Here is a 9,678-nt window from a genome sequence, read left to right as displayed (position 1 = left end):
AACTGGATAAAAGCCAGAAGTCGAACCCCAAAGCAGAGACACAGTAGACCGGATGAACCAAGAACAATTAATTTACCGTATTTTTCGGACCATAGGCGCACTTATAATCCTTTCATTTTCTCAAAACTCGACAGTGCGCCTTATAACGGAATAATTTTGGTTGTGCTTACCAACCTCGGAGCTATTTTATTTGGTACATGATGTACTAAGTGTGACCAGTAGATGGCAGTCACACATAAGAGATACATGTAGACTGCAATATGACCAAAATGTTATATGTTCCATTGAATATATAGAACATTACACACGGCGCTCATGATGACCCGTTGCCTGGATCATGTTTTCTTTTAGTATAAGACTTAATTCTGTTTCAGCACCACAGGGTTTGTGTTTCTTGGTTGCTGATTATTTGTCCCCGGCCAGCTTGACCAAACGGACAATTGTCCATCGAGTGAGTCACTATATACTATTGATCATGATACATGCAGCACATCACTGTACACTACAGTACATACACTGTCGCGCTAGCCTTGTACAAACAAAACATGAAATGTAATACTTTACAGATACTGTAATATGATTGTTCATGTTTTTCAGTCAGTACAGATTGGTGTCTTATTGCAATGTTTTGTGCATTACAAACAAAAATCTGTTTCGTGCTGACATAGAACCTAGCTTATCTATTTCCATAGTTAGCTTCTACGGCTAATACCGTAGCGCGCTGATGTGTTAGTACGCTGGGGGAAAAAAAAAACAAAAAAAACGAGTTCCTCAGTGTACGCTCTTACAATAACAATGTTGCGACAGTTTGGTTATTATACAAGTTACAGAACGTAAATTAAGTATTGTTGACGGTTTTTGAATGTATTTTTAAAGTGATTCAGAGGTAGAATTGATTGCTCCCATTTGCTACATTGCTAACTAGCAAGAACGAGCCAATTTTTATGTTAGAAAGCGAAAAAAAAGCAACCTTTTGCCTTCTTGTCTCTCATAATGATTGTGAATCATAGTCAAAACAAGTGCAGTTCCCCTTTAACAAGCGGTAACAAACTCAGGGAGTCAAAACACACAGTATATACAAGAGCTGCTCTTCGCCACAACGCACGTTCAAACACTGAACACACAGACAACACCATTTCTTAAAGGCACAAAGACATGTCACAGATATAACACTATCATCTTGTGGCGTTTGCGTTTGTTACGACCTTTCTCGACAATCGTAGATAGCCACCATTTTGTTTTGATGATGCCACAGACGGGCAAATAGACTTAACTTTTAAAATCTTTACCATTACAAGTGCTAAACTTCATATACAGTCTGCTGTTCTTTAATCCAATGTTTTCCTTTTTTTTAGTATAAATAAAACCTTTTGAAACGATTTTGGATTGATACCCAGTGGCGTGCCTTCAGTGATGTCCGACTTCAATGATTACCTCTCAAAATACAATAATTGATGTCACCACATGACCATTGCTGGAGAAATACTATACAGAAACACATTTACGCCCTACTTCGCATTGCAACACATCAACAGTGTACAAAACGGGCTATTTTCTGGCGCATTTACAAATCAATAAACCCGCATCAGTAATTAAAAGATATCTTATGTGGTACTGTCAAAATTTAAATTGCAAAAAACATATTAAACGTGAAAAAAAAAAAAAAAAAAATTATTTGAACTCTCAATTTGTAGCAACCGCTAACGTTCCCGGTGAGTATTCAATCACAGGATGCGTAAATGTCACGTTCAACATGAGGCCAGCTAGAAGGCCTTACTGACAACAACTTGTGATCTGATTGGCTATTGCGATTATCTATCAACTCTATGTGTCCGTTCACTTACAGTGCACGGACGCCCGCATTGTTGATTCTGAAGGCCCCGGGCAGACTTCATACAGCATGGCAACATAAGCTAGCTGAATTCTGATTGTATACAAACTCTAACCTAAAAACAACAGCAATGGAAGGAGCATAATATGACATGAAAAGCATATGAATACTTTTGATATTTAGGGAAAGTAAATTAAAAAATACTTTTATCTTTAATTCTGATCATGATTTCTGGTTATGTTAGGCCAGCAGAGAAGGCCTTACTGGCCCTGACGGCCCACCACTGTTGATACCTATATCTTGGAAGGCAAACTTGCCGAGCACAGATGGATATATTTGAAATTTAGAGGAATATAAATCGATCAGTCAATTGTTACACCCCTATTCCACGGAGTAGCACACTTTCCCTTTTGCTCTTTTCAAACAATTTTAAAATGAGTAAACATGTGGACGACATGGCCGGAGTTGGCCTGTTGAAGATATGGTACCATTCTGGTGAGGCCTCTTGTCTTGCCCACACCAAGGCCATTGAAACTTGTTTGGACAGCCAGCTAGAAAATAATGTGTCAAAGACAAAAGAGCTTGTTCTTCACAAAAAGCAAGAAGGGACAATAAAACCAGTTTGACTTGATGGCCATCTTGTTGAAACTGTGGAAGCATTTGAATATATTGGTACAGACCTTGATAGACATCTAAGCTTCTCTGAAAACAGATTTTATCTTTGAGAAATTCTCGGGGCATTCAACTGATTGCAACTGGACTTTTTGGTTCGTCTTAGAGGACGTTTCACCTCTCATGCAAGTAGACTTCATACTCACAGACTTAGATTGGTCAGATATACTCTAGCAGCTGGTGCCAAAATCCCAACTATTTATACTCCAACACAAGTCTATAAGCATTGACTAGCCCTTTGAGACACTTGTGATTTAGGGCTATATAAATAAATATTGATTGATTGATTGATAACCGATCCCAGCAGGCACAAGACATTGATACAACGTTGATTATACATACATGTCCTTTAAAACTGACTTTGAAACAAAATAGTTGTATTTGTAAATTGAGACAACGTTGTTTGGGAAATTACCAACAACCGCGGACACATTTGCTAGCGTTAGCTGTAGCGAGTTGACTAGCCCAGCTTGTAGCGGCCTACAAGCCAAGGGGAACCGGTTGAGACGCATAATAGATTTAGCCCTTTAGCTAGTCCTACACCCCAGTCTACTGGGCACCACACCTTAGTAATAGGGGACTCCATCACCTGGAACATACAGCTTGGTAAACCAGCCATAATTAAGTGTATTCGCATGTTCGTAGACGACAGACTGGGATGCAATTGGAGCGGCCACGGACAATCTGGACGAGTATACGAACACTGTGACCTCATACATACAGTTCAATGAGGCGCGCATCATTCCAACACGCAGTGCTTGTTATAACAACGACAAGCCCTGGTTCACACCCAGGCTCCGACAGCTGCGCAAGAAGAAGGAGGCTGCGTGGAGGAGCGGGGACCAGAGTACCTACAGAGAAGTGACGTACCACTTCAACAGGAAAGTGGAGAAAGCTAAATCTGTGTACTTTAACCGTCTACAGGAACAGTTAAGCTCCAATGATTCTGCAGCCTTGTGGAGAGGACTAAGGGCCCTTACGAACTATAAGCCCAAAGCCCCCCAGGCCTTGAATGACCGGACTCTCGCTCAGGGCCTCAACACACATTACTGTTGTCACGAACGGCATTCAGTTCATCAAAGCTCAGCACCGCCCCACCAACTCCAGCACTTCATTAAAGGACTCCATCAAAGGCCCTTCTCCATCCGAGAGGAGGATGTACGCTGGCAGTTCTTGAAGCTGAATACGTGGAAGGTCCCCGGGCCGGATGGTCTCTCCCCCTCCACCTTGAGACACTGCGCGGATCAGCTGGCTCCTGTCTTCACTGACATTTTTAACACCTCTCTGGAGCTATGCCGTGTGCCGTCCTGCTTCAAGACCTCACCATCATCCCTGTCCCCAAGAAAGCACGGATCACATGACTTAATGACTACAGGCCGGTGGCGCTGACGTCTGTGGTCCTGAAGTCCTTTGAGCGGTTGGTCCTGCCCCACCTTAAGGACATCACCGCCCCCCCCTCCTGGACCCACTATTCTGATTCTGATTCCCGGGGCCAGACCACTTGACATTCTAGCTAGTCTTAGGGAGCTGACTCGCAACCGGCCTAGTAAACACGTACGACAGGCTAATCGCACCACTAGCTATGCGAACATAGTTGTTGTACACGTCGGCTCCAATGATATTAAAATGAGACAGTCAGGGATTACAAAGAGGAACATAGCTCGGACTTGTAATCTCGCAAGAAAGATGTCTGGGCATCGAGTACATGTCTCTGCCCCCCGGCCTGCGAGAGGCAATGATGAGAGGTATAGCAAATTACTCTCGCTTAACAAGTGTCTGGCTAGTTTTTGTAGAGAACGTTTTTTTGATAATTGTCCCTCTTTCTGGGGTAAACCGGGCTTGCTGAGGAGGGACAGCCTTCACCCTAACCGGGAAGGTGTCATCACTCTTTCCAGAAGTATAGATTACTCTTTGAGTCAAGATTGGCTAACTACACTAGAGTAAACTCGGACACAGGAATTTACAGTGTCTGTTAGTCCGGGTGAGGAGTCAGTTAAGCTAGAACTAACCAGCGGCAGGCTGGAAAATTCCTGCACACATAGCATTTCTCGTAGAATAATACATAACTCGCATAATGTTTTTTCTGTAGTGACTGTGCCAGAGGTCTACTGAGGCGGAAAATTATGAAGCGTTAAATCTATCGCAGCACTAATGAAAAATTCTCAATATCCCCGTCATATCAATTCGTAGACGTGTTTAAAATGATTTAAAGCGCACTTTGAGACATTTGTGATTAAGGGCTATATAAGTAAACTTTGATTGATTGGTTCTTGGAGCGCACCCGCTGGCTCACCTGACATTCAAGCCATAGCCTTTTGTAAAAGAGAAGAGAGCTCAGACTCTCTTCTCTCCCATGTGTTGCATACATGGCAGTGTGCTTGTGGTAATTGTCAGATGTTAAGAGTGCGCCCCCGTTGAGGTCTTGAGACTGGTGCTTCTGTTAGTAAGTTTTGTGATCCAAAATTCTAATCATTATGGTCCTCTAATTGTGGTGTTTTAAACCACAGCTGGGCCAAGCTGCACCGCCCAGGTCTGCTGGGGGCTCGAAAGGCTCGTACTCAGCCAAGCACCAGGCACGGCAGGGGCAACTCCTCCCACAACTGTGTTTTGGATGTCATCTTTTCCCGGTACTGAACGTAAATATTGGTAATTTTACAATGTAAATATTGTATACTCATTTTGGTTTTGTTACTATATTGTGTTCTTAATTTGCAGTTTAGTTTGAAATTGAGTTGTTTTTCTTGCAGCTGTGTTAGTTTTGTGCTTACACATGCTAATATTAGCTACTTAATTACCTGCACGTTCCTCGTCATGCCACACCTGGATTCAATAGACAGAAACACTTGATGAGCTTCCCTGGTATGGTTCACAAGTGGTTCACTTCCTATTTCTCAGACAGAAAATGATTGGTAAGTGTGGCCACAGGCTCCTCAAAGATCCCTAAAATCACATGTCATCAGGACTTACATTTCCACATTTATGCTGATGATTTACAGATGTACATTTCCATGTCTCCTGATGACATACTCTTTTTAAGAATATAATAAATACTTATTTACAGCCAAGACAAAACTAAAGTTTTAGTCACTGGCATTGAGGCCCTGAGAGAAATATATCTTAACTACAGGCGTTGTCTTTTGACTCCATCACACTGAGTGAATAACGTGGGCATCGTTTTCAACTCTGAGCTTAGTTTCATACCACATATTAAACTTATAAAACTAATAGGTTTTGATCATCTTATCTGTTCTCTCTCATGGAAACATGCTTAAAGACTAATGCATAATTTTATTAAGTCATAGACTATTGTAATGTCCTGCTTTCTGGTCTTCAGCTGCACCCATACAATTGCTCCAAAATTAAGCTGCACATGTCCTGACCAAGACCTGAAGGCGGGCTCACATTACACCAGTTTTAAAAATACTGCATTGGCTTTGGGATGACATTCATGAAGTTATTGAACATTAATAACCATAAATATCTGAAAAAATAGCACAATATTATTTTTTCAAAATAACACTTGCAGTAAACAGCATTCAGCATCACTGTTTTTTTGAGGTGTTATAAATAAAGCAAAGCCGGCGGCGTTTCTGGGTGTTGTTGATAAATGGCTTTCTTGCACTTACAGACGTAGCGACAAACTGTAGTTACTGACAGTGGTTTTCTGAAGTGTTCCTGAGCCCATGTGGTGATATCCTTTACAGACTGATGTCGCTTTTTGATGCAGTACAATCTGAGAGATCGAAAGTCATGGGCATTCAATGATGGTTTTCGGCCTTGCCGCTTCGATGCAGTGATTTCTCCAGATTCTCTAAACCTTTTAATATTACGGACCGTAGATGGAGAAATCCCTGAATTCTTTGTAATAGCTCGTTGAGAAATGTTCTTAAACTGTTGGACAACTTTCTCACGCATTTGTTCACAAAGTGGTGACCCTCACCCCATCCTTGTTTGTGAATGACTGAGTATTTCATGGAAGCTGCTTTTATACCCAATCACGGCACCCACCTGTTCACCTGTGGGATGTTTCAAATAAGTGTTTGATGAGCATTCCTCAACTTTCTCAGTCTTTTTTGCCACGTGTGCCATCTTTTTTGAAACACGTTGCAGGCATCAAATTCCAAATGAGCTAATATTTGCAAAAAATAAAGTTTCTCAGTTCGAACGTTAAGTATCTTGTCTTTGCAGTCTATTCAATTGAATATAGGTTGAAAAGGATTTGCATATCATTGTAATCTGTTTTTACTTACGAGTTACACAACGCGCCAACTTCACTGGTTTTGGTTTTTGTAAATAAATCTGTTTCTTTTTTTCAACCACCGATGCACTCCTCTTTATCACAATTGTTTCTACGTTTTTATTGAATGGTATCTGCTTGAGACTGGCGCATGCGCAGTACAAAAGGTCCTCTCTGGCCGCACACACCCTCCTGAGAGATCTGGTTTCCATTCGGATAATCCAGGTGGGTTTGTGTTCGGTTTTTGAAAAATCGGATTAGGTGTTTCCATGGGCTGTAGGAGGCTTATTTAGAGTCAAACTATTGACAAATGGGACCAATTTTGTGCATGGACACGTACTGAGTGTGATGTACCATGTTGAAGTTATTGAATACGGATAGAAATCATTCCTTAATCCAACTTAGTATATTACTGTTAGCCACCGATACATATTGTGCTCATTCTAGTCATTAATTCTGACTTTATGATTGTGATTAAAAAAAAAAGCTAATTCCATCCGTCCATCCATTTTGTACCCCTTTGCCCTTGTTTTATAAATGTTTGTTTTGTAAGTTAAAGTGTTTTATATATTGTGCTCTTGAGTTAATGTTGCTGACCAATTTAAATGTATTAATCAAGTATTTTTTTTATTTATTGCTACTTTCGTAGTTATATTATGTTGTGTTCTCGTCTTGTCTATGCATGGGACAGTGAGCAATGCAATTTTGATTCTTTGTATGCCTTGCAGATGTGAATAATTGACAATAAAGCTGACTTTGACTTTGATTTATTAAGTTTATTTAATTGTATTGTTCTGCATCACATTGTTCAAGTTAGTCCAAAACATTTTATATTTTAAATATGAATTTAAGTATTTTTAATTTCAGGCAAATTATATACTTTAAATCGTTTCTGTTACAGACTGAAAAACAATGTTAAGTTATCCTTTGTTGTAGGTTGACCTATATTGGTAGTGTAACAGAACATCATTTATAAGCACTTATATACAGTACAGGCCAAAAGTTTGGACACACCTTCTCATTCAATGGGTTTTACTTTATTTTCATGACTATTTACATTGTAGATTGTCACTGAAGGCATCAAAACTATGAATGAACACATATATACTTAACAAAAAAAGGTGAAATAACTGAAAACATGTGTTATATTCTAGTTTCTTCAAAATAGCCACCCTTTGCTCTGATTACTGCTTTGCACACTCTAGGCAGTCTCTCGATGAGCTTCAAGAGGTAGTCACCTGAAATAGTTTTCCAACAGTCTTGAACATCATGCGGAGTACACACAAAGACAGTCAAGGTGTTTTTGTCAGGATTTTACCCCTTCCGACCACAGACATCCAATGCCCGATTATCTTTTGTCTTACAAGATTGTGCCATGGTCTGAGGTGTGCGCAGAGTGAAACTGGCTCCATAATGGATCAGGGCCAATAATATTTTACCATTTCCGACCACAGACATCCAATGCCCGATTATCTTTTGTCTTACAAGATTGCTCCATGGTCTGAGGTGTGTGCAGAGTGAAACTGGCTCCATAATGGATCAGGGCCAATAATATATTTTTTCAAGTACGGTATTTGCGATTAAAACTCAAAGCAGACGCCTCGTAAGCCATGGCTGCATGAATTGTGACAAGGGGAAAGTAGTCAACCAAGAAGCTAAAATGAGTATTGGGGCTACTTTGTTGAGAACGTTACACCTCGAGCACACTCAGATGATAAAGTATGTGTTTACATCTTCTCGAGGATTTTATATTTTTTTTGCACAGGTTGAAGTTTTCTCTCAAAAAAAAGCCCCAAGACATGTGAGAGAGACTAATCTCCAAATAAACCCCGATTGAAACACAATTGAAATGTGGGGGGTTGATAAGCCTTTTGCGTGCTTGGTGGTCGTATCAAAAATGCAACTGTCCGTGGTTTTTCTTTTATTTATTTAAATTTTCTATTTTGTACTTGTTGAGCAGGATGTATTTTTGACAATTCGTGTCAACTCTGTATTTAAATCCCAATAAACAACTGTTGTTTTTTTTTGTTGTTTTTTAAATAGTCCCAACACCACCATTAATCCTTCCTCTTGTATGTCCTTTTCTGTATTGCCTGTTTTTGTGTGCTGGTAAATTGCTATGGTGATTGCTATATTTCTTTTTTTTTTTAATTAATCAATCCAACAAAACAATACACAACAATACCATAATAATGCAATTCCAATTACAAAACCAAACCCGACCCAGCAACATTCAGAACAGCAATAAACAGAGCAATTGAGAGGACACACAAACAAGACACAAAACAAGCCAAAAGCAGTCAAACAAAAATGATTATCAACAACACTATTAATATTAATAACAATTCTAACATAGCAGCGATTAGAAATCCTTCATTGACATTATCATTACACCTATTTACAAAAAATAAAAACATTTATTTCTTCTTCTTCAGTTTCGTTAGATCATGTACAAACATAAAAAGAGCTCAAATACCTGCTTGAATAATCAAGCAGGTATTTGAGCTCAGAGGACTAGAGTCAACCAGAGTGGAGATCGGTGGTTGGACAGAATCATTGATATCATAGCTGACCGCATACATAACCATCAGAGCTGCTCAATGCTTGATTTGATATCTTTGAGTTAACTCCACAAAGTCCGATAAACTCTTTCAAAAAGGGGGTTGGGTTGTCCATGTCCCATCTGACTCCGGTTTCCATGGGAACGGCTCCTCTGCTAGCTTATCTTTTTGTTTATTGCCGCTCGCAATACCTCAGACCCTCGCGCAGAGCGCTATTAATATGTATTAATACCTTAATATGTATTAATACCTTAATGTGATACTTTAAAACTAACCATTTACAATAATACCTAATAGTATATTATACAAATGATATGATAGTTAGCATGCTGATGTATTTGTATGCTAGCAATATATGTAGTTAGCATTACAAATAT

Source organism: Nerophis lumbriciformis, linkage group LG34 (assembly GCF_033978685.3).
Source record: "Nerophis lumbriciformis linkage group LG34, RoL_Nlum_v2.1, whole genome shotgun sequence".
NCBI lineage: Eukaryota > Metazoa > Chordata > Actinopteri > Syngnathiformes > Syngnathidae > Nerophis > Nerophis lumbriciformis.
This window is presented reverse-complemented; position numbering follows the sequence as displayed.